The sequence below is a fragment of the Ochotona curzoniae genome, unplaced genomic scaffold (genome assembly GCF_017591425.1).
Source record: "Ochotona curzoniae isolate NIBS_2020 unplaced genomic scaffold, NIBS_Ocur_1.0 scaffold_2476, whole genome shotgun sequence".
Classification (NCBI taxonomy): domain Eukaryota; kingdom Metazoa; phylum Chordata; class Mammalia; order Lagomorpha; family Ochotonidae; genus Ochotona; species Ochotona curzoniae.
This window is the reverse complement of record NW_024467095.1, coordinates 23017842-23025667: the sequence shown is the minus strand read 5'-3', so window position 1 is coordinate 23025667 and position 7826 is coordinate 23017842.

The window sequence follows — 7826 nt, the reverse complement described above, 5'->3', positions numbered from 1 at the left end:
TTAATAATTCCTTTCTAATGTGACACAATCAAGGTCTTTGAGAAATGAAAGCATTACCAATAAAGATAGGCAAATGAAAACCAGGAGAAGTTGACGCTTAAAGAACGCTGATTCAAGACTACAAATGTGTTCTTAAGTGAATCTGTTGCTCAGGAAATGTATGCGGACATAAACTGAAATCTGTGATTCGTTCATATGTTTTGACTTCTCTATCATGTTTTTGTACAAATTAAAAGAGAGAGAGAGAGCTGGGCCATTGCCATGGCTCAACAGACTAATCCTATACCTGCAAGCACTGGCATCTTATTTGGGTACCAGTTTGTGTCACAGCTGCTTCACTTCCCATCCAGCTCTCTGTTTATAACCTGAGAAATCAGTGTAGGATGGCCCAAAGCCTTGGGACCCTGCCCACATGTAGGAGACCAGAAAGAGGCTCCTGGTTCTTGGCTTTGGATTGGCTCAACTCCAGACATCGCAGCCATGTAGTAAGTGAACCAGCTGATAAAAGATCTTTTTCTGTCTATTTTTCTGTCTGTGAACCTGCCTTTTAAATGAAGGGGAAAAAATGAACATGAAAAAGAAAGCTCTGAACAATGTAAATCAAGGTTAGAATTAAAACTGAAATCAGCTGGAGGCCAGCAGCATAGCTTAACGTTCTAAATCTGTGCCTGTGGCACCTGCATGCTGTATGGATTCCAGTTCAAGTTCATTTACTCGCTTCCCAGCCACCTCCGGGCCTATGGCCTGGAAGGAAGTCAAGGATGGCTCCAGTCCTTGCCCAAACCGAGCCCTTGTACGGAATTCAAAAGAAGATCCTTGCTCCTGGCTGGCTCAGCTCTGGACCCTGCCGTCATTTGAGGAGTGACCCAGCAGGTGAAAGAAGCTCTCTCTCTCTCTCACACACACACACACACACACACACACATAGTCCTTTTCTAAAATTCTGCCTTGCAAATAGAAATAAATTGATCTTTTAAAAAAATAGCATTTGAGAGATACTTTCAGTGTTACTATAGAAAGATTTGGTCTTTTATTTATTATTATTATTATTTTTTGCTGTTATGAAGTAAATAAAGCATCAGTGTAAGAGGCAGTGCAGAGTTCTACGTGAACTAAGAAGGAAACAAATCTTGTTAACTCAGATCGGAAGAACATGCACTTAAGAAAGTCTAAAGATCACTCTTCAACTTTGCCCAATTGACTCATCAAATTAATGCAAACGACTTCTCCCTAAAATAAAGCTCCATAAGTGAGAGGTTTTCTAAGGCAAAAGTCTCGTTGTGGAGTGACTTTGGCTGCGTGCACAGCCGCAGCAGCCGGTGCGATCGCTCAGCCCTGCACGATGACTCCTCTGTGTGTTGTGTTTAAACCGTGGCACTTCGCAGCACAGGAGTATAGAGAGGGAACAAAGACTTGTCAAGTGCCAAGACAAGAGTGTCTCGGGACTGTCTGCTTGATTAATCATCCTTAGTAGGTAGGCAAATTACAGGAAAGAAACTTCAGCCCAATGTGGAACTCTTAACTCCGAATTGCCTTTTTTTTTTTTTTTTTTGCTTTGTTTTGTTTTGCTGTGTGTTTCAGAGCAAGTGGAGCAGAATCCAGATGGAACGCTGGGTAGCAGTGACCAGCGACTTTTAACACACGTAATAAATCCACGCTGCTTAAAGTGTGAGGAAGACATCTACTTCAGAAGCAGTCCTATTCTCTGATAATTGGAAATGCTTGTCTGGCTTCTAACATCTATTTCAGACATGTGTTTGGGCATAAACCCTATAATCCTTTCCTGATATGCAAAGCAAAAGGTTCCACTGTGCTGGACAGTACATAGCACACTCGCCACCTAGTGGACATTCGTGGTAATTTTCTCCCTTTTTAACCTATTTCTGAATACGTGCAAACCACTGTATTTTATAATACATAAAAAAGTGTGCTTGTATGTGTGCACGTCGGTGTGTGTGTGTGGCTCTGTGGCTCCAGTTCAAATATATATATTTAAGAATCTAGACAGTTTGAAAAATGTGAAAAGAAAATCCCATTAAAAATGCATGCGAAATAGCACTGGCTCGATCAAATTCATCAAAGCTTTTCCTAGAAAAAGTACCAATCCCTATAAGAGTTTCTCCTGCTGGTACTCCTCCGTTCCACTTCGGGTCACGATTTAAATCGAAGCCACTGAGATGTTGGCCTGCCCATGTTAATGCAATGTCCCCGCTACCCAGTTACCCTGCTTCTGTCCAGATGCGTGTTGGGGTGACTCGAGCGCATTGTAGTTTAGGGAGAAAGTTCTAAGCTAACATCAATTAAGAAACCAATGCGGTTTCCTGTTTCCCTTGCAGATCTTACCTCTGCCCCATGGCTACCATTTTTTGTTGGCTTCTCATCAGGATATTCATCAGGAACTTAAGCATGACAGAGCCAAGAGCAGATCTTTTAGGATTTGGGGGCTTTCCCGACACCTGTAAGTTCCTAGGAGAGTTGCCAATTGTCTGTCTCGATGCCAGTCATGGCTGTAGAATTTTATGTTATCATCTGGGCATATAAGTATTGCCTCCCAAGATTTCTTTCTGGATGCTTTTATTTATATTTATATTTATATTTATATTTATATTTATATTTATATTTATATTTATAACCTGATATTAGGGCCCAGACAGTAGCCTAGCGGCTAAAGTCCTCTCATTGCAAGTGCTAGGATCCCATATGGGTACAGGTTCTAATGCAGGCAGGCCTACTTCCCATCCAGCTCCCTGTTTGTGGCCTGCAAAAGCAATTGAAGATGGCCCAAAGCCTTGGGAGCCTGCACCTGCGTGGGAGACCCGGAAGAAGCTTCAGATCAGCTCAACTCTGGCTGTTGTGGCCACTTGGGGAGTGAATCAAGGAACAGAAGGTCTTCTTCTTTGTCTCTCCTCCTCTCTCTATGTCTCGCTTTCCAATAGAAATAGATAATCTTTAAAAATAATACTAATGAATGGCTTTTCTTTTGGCTCATAGTATCTTGTTTTAAGAATCCCTTCCCTCATTCCTTCTTGGACCTGTGTGGGAAGTAGCTACCAGGCCAATCATACGGCACTCTCAATTTACCTGCACGCATTTTTAACCATGTAAACATCTTACATAATTAAGAATTTTACTCAGCACAAAAGAATAGCAACAAAATAGAGTGTGGAAAAAGAACAGCATATAGAGTGAAATTACATTAATACTGTAGCTAATGTTAGTGGTAATGCTAGAGTTGCAGATTTACTGTTCTACAGAATCAGGTTGTCTTGTACATCCCCGTACAGCAGAGGTGTTAGGATTCATTCTGTAGCTTAGCTGGTATATTTCCTTCGGAACAGTTTCCACCTGCACATCCAGCATTCCACCCGAGCAGATGTTTGTCTGAAGTCAGCAGGCCTGGGTCCTCAAGAAAGCCAAGAAGCCAAAGGCAAGGAGCGCTGTGTGTGTGCGTGTGTAAGTGCATGGTTTTTTTAAAAGATTTATTTTTATTATTTTTTCATTGGAAAGGCGGATGTACAGAGAGGAGAGACAGAGAGGAAGATCTTCCGTCCGATGATTCACTCCCCAAGTGAGCGCAACAGTCGATGCTATGCCGATCCGAAGCCAGGAGCCTCTTCTGGGTCTCCCACACGGGTGCAGGTTCCCAAGGCTTTGGGCCGTCCTCGACTGCTTTCCCAGGCCACAGGCAGGGAGCTGGATGGGAAGCGTGGCCGCCGGGATTAGAACTGGCGCCCATATGGGATCCCGGGCGTGCAAGGTGAGGACCTTTAACCACTTGCGCCACCGCGCCGGGCCCAAGTGCATGGTTTTATAAGGAAAAGTGACAATCTTCACAGATTTAAACACATGTGATTTTTGCAGATTGTTATCACGTTTATCAGCTTTTAATAATTACTATCAAATAATTTCATGGAATAACCTGCATTCTTTCTCCACCTCTAATTCACACACACACACACACACACACACACACACACACTATCAACAGCAAAACAAAATAGGGATGGATCATATTAAAAACATTTGCAACAAGCAAAAAGAGCTTATGTTCTTTTCATCTTCTCTGGTGATACAGTGGTGTTCATTTTTTGTCAAGAACTAGCCTCTAGCAGCCTGCGCCAGGCAATGGATCCAAGATGTTCATATTGAAAAAAACAATCATTGAAACAGTGTCAAACACAACCGTTATTGGTATCATATTATTATGATTATATTGTGTGGATTTAAAATTAAATGAATTACATTAAAAGCACAAACAAAAAAAACACAATCGGTTCTCAAACATTGGCTTAGTTCAAGTGCAAACAAAGAAAATACTCAAAATCTATCCACTCCTGATGGTGATGAAGTTTAAGTCTTACTTATGTTCTTGATGTAATTCGGTGGTTTTTTTTATCAGCACGATGAAAGTGGCATAACGTGGTGAGCCACTGTATATTCCTATACAACTTCTCATTGAGTGATATCATAATGATACTTTGAAACTGCTCTTGCTGGGAGAATCTACACCAAAGTTGAGCATACACGACCGTTCAAGCATCTTCTAGTTGGTCCCCAACCCTAAGTTCCAGATCGAGCTCTGTGATATTGACTAGCTTTTAAGGTTTTTGTTTTGTTTTATTTTAAGGAATAAAGATGATTTCTGGGGGAGGCAGGAGGTAAAGAAAGAAGGATTGAAAGAAAAGGAAAGAAAAAGGGAGGCAGGAAGAAACGAAAGAAAGGAAAATAAAACTAGAGGAAATGAAAGAAAATCAAAACAAAGAAAATAATAATACTACTAAAAATCTGTCTGCTGATTCAATCCCTAAACATTCACAGATTGTAGGGTTTGACTGCATCTAAGCCATAAGGAAAGCCTTAACCTGCCTTGCCAAATGGGTCATAGGGACCCGGTCCTTGAACCATCCTTGTTGACTCTCAGAGTCTGCATCAACAGGAAAGTGGACAGAGGAGCTGTACATGAGATTCCAATCTGGGCACTGGGATGCAGAGCTGCTTGGACAAATGCCCACCTTTCATTTCTTAAACCATTTGAGCTTGATAATACTGACCTATAACATGAGGTATAGCAAACATTTTTTTTTTTTGTCAAGAGGTCTGATATTGAACCCAATATTTTAACTTGTGAGCATGAAAGCAGCACAGAGCAGAGATGGAGTTTATCATTCGTATCTGAAGAAAGGTTGTTTATTTTAAAAATAATATGGAGCATATCTCAATAATGTGTCAACTTCATTCTCAACCATTTTGTAAAAAAAGAAAAAAGATGCTCAGAAAAAATGTATGTGACAATACTGAATACATTTTGTAAATATATAACAGTTTCGCTTTGTCCATTTGATTGCTCTTATGATGTAATGGTGTCTGTGTTTTTCAAGATGAAACGGAAATGAAATATGAGTGTAAATGATCAGTTCCTGCTTGATTTACATTAATTGAACACTATATGAACATACTTTTCAAAGTGGCCATTGAAATGTATTTATTGTATTTGATCTCATTTATCACTGTCCTAGAAACCAGCGATAACTTGCTTTCAAAGATGGATTCATTTCTTAGAAGGAGCGAGAAAGATGTACGGCCAATTGGTTCACTCCCAGAGGCTGCACCAGCCAGATCCAGGCCTGCAGAGGCCAGGAGGCGCGAGTTTCCTCCAGGTCTTCCCCCTGGGTGCAGGAGCCCAAGCTTTTGGGGCGTATTCTGCTGCTTTTCACCCTGGCATAAAAACCGGAGAGCTGGGTCTGAAGTGGAGCCACTGGGACTCGAACCAGCTGTGAGAAGCTCTGTCACAGGCAGCAGATGAGCCTGCTCTGCCAGAATGCACGCCCTAAAACTTTTCTTGTATAATACATGGAAGTTTCTTTCTGAATCCTTTCATATATATATTGAAATAAAAACAAACAAAAAAACACATTGCTTAAGACAATATTTTGTACAAAATGAAAAATAAATTAAAAAAATTATGGCATCATTAGGATTGTGAAAATTCAACAGTGAAACCCTGAATTTCCTCACTTTTCATTCTTTTAAAGAAAAAAAAATCTTCAAAAGAAGAAGTTTCCCATGCAAATATGTATCAGAAGAGTGAATTTATTTTTAGTAACCACTTCCTCTCATAATATTAGCAAGAAAATACTTTAAATGTCATAGAAATGAGAAGCAAATGTTAATTACTATGAATGCCCTGGGGAATGTATCATTTTGATATTGCATTGTGCTACTTCTCAGCAAAAGCGTAATTGTGTTCCGGAATTGGAGGCCATCAGGCATCTCCTACAGTGGCTCATGGAAGAAACTCAACAAAACCTCCAACAAATGGATGCTTCGATGAGTCTTAAGCACTTCTGTTTAGATTCAACTCACAGGCTCAGGAAAAAAAAAAATATGAAACTGTGAGAAGAGTCTTGGTGTTGAAAAGACAATTTAACACATATTTGTAAGTGCAAACGTGTGTTCTCTGCGCTTCAGTTTATTCTGGTCTTCATGAGTCTGAGGCTGCTTCAGCCCGCCAGTCCACTGCACTTGACCGAGGGCACCACTGGGTCCTGAACTGGACTCCGTGCCATGAGGAAGTATGCAGAGACATGGGCTCTGCCGAATGCCCACGACACTGCTGCTTTAGGAATTGAAAAGTATTTTGTGCTTCCAACCCATTACTACCAGGCAATTACTCAGAGTTGAGTTTTGACTGAGTGTGTGCTTCTATTTTCCGAGTGTCATGGTTCCTAATGCCTGCGTTTGCAAAACACGTGTCTGTGATGAAAATGATAGGATTGGAAAGCGCAGTGCTCTCTGTCACCTTGACATCACGGAACTCTGTCTTCTGAGCCCAGGGGTGCTGGTTTGTCGTGGTCTCCCATTTTACGTGCTCCTCTCCAATGGGAGGACCAGGATGCTTAAATGTCCCTTGGTCCTTCTTCATCCTGTTCCTTTTTCTCCCCCATCCCCCGGAGACGTTCTAAGTCGTGACAGAGAGTTGAAGGGCTCAGAAACATTACACAGTGTTCCATTTATTAGGAGAAAATGCACACAGATGGAGCAAGGAAATAATATCTCTTCTTAATTATTCGAATGGATGAGCTGACAGCACTTTTCGCTCTCCAGGAGAAATGAAGAGTTGTGGCTCTCTGGCCAGTTCTGGCCAAGCTGGCTGCCGGTCGCTGAACACGAGGGCTGGATGCCCGTCCTGTTTTTCTGTGCACCTGTGTCTACTGTTGGAGACCCCTGACACTGTTATGCTTTTTCATCTCTTCATTTCCTTTGTGGGAGAGGAGCAGCGCATGGCTTCAATAGCATATTGTCTGCTAGGTGTCAGAAAAAAAAAAAATCCAAAATTCTCAAACCGAGTTTACTGGACCCAGATGACGAAGAACATTTAAAGATGCACATGACGGTTATGGTTATTTAAGGAGCTTCTGTATGTTTTCTTCATGCAAAAAAATATGCGTAGAAAGGTTGCAAGTGAATTTACCATCCTCTCATGGATTCATTAATCTGTCCAAATAATGTCCCTCCTTAAAGACTTTTTCCCCCCTCTTTGTTCCTTAGCTCTGGTTGCTCAGCATTTCAGCAGAGCACGGATGTCACTACATTTACAAGCTTAATTTGTGCACAAGCCTACTTGCTCCATTCTGTTCAACAGCTTTCAGCTGCCCTCCTCACCCTGCACAGATGTCTCACCAACCCATGTTCCTAGTGGAGGACAAGCAGAACGAATAGAGCAAATCCATCGTCCCAACAACCCAGCCTAAGACCTGCTAAAGGAGAGTCGATAACGCCCTTCCCCTATGCAAAGCAAGCATACTGTATACTCTACCCCCCTTCTA